This window comes from Trachymyrmex cornetzi, unplaced genomic scaffold, assembly GCF_001594075.2.
Source record: "Trachymyrmex cornetzi isolate Tcor2-1 unplaced genomic scaffold, Tcor1.1 scaffold1652, whole genome shotgun sequence".
NCBI classification, from domain to species: Eukaryota; Metazoa; Arthropoda; class Insecta; order Hymenoptera; family Formicidae; genus Trachymyrmex; species Trachymyrmex cornetzi.
In genome coordinates this window covers 9,421-9,831 of record NW_017296259.1, presented here as the reverse complement: position 1 = coordinate 9,831, position 411 = coordinate 9,421, and positions in this window count along the sequence as shown.

Sequence of the window (411 nt, the reverse complement as noted above, 5' to 3'; positions counted from 1 at the left end):
GAGAAGAATTACATCGTCTGCATAAATGAAGAGATCGGAGGACAGAGAAACGTTAGACAAATCAGAGACAAAAATATTAAAAGTAAAACTACGAGAATGAAATCCTGGAATATTCCAGATAGAATGGCACGAAGAGAGGAGGAATGCGGAAAAGGATTATATATGAGGACTTGCTGCGTGCGATTTGTAAGGAACAGCAGTTTAGCGAGAGGGCCGAATAAGATAGACTGTATAGCTTGAATTTGACTGAAATTAGGTCATGGTTGAAGGTATCGCCTTTTATAAATATTTTTCATAAATTTGTATTTGCCTATAGGGGAAAGTGGGGGAACTGTGCGCAGCGGGTAATTGTGCGCATCCTGGTTTGGTACTTTTCCAATATATGAAGACATCACCGTAGCGAAATTTTTA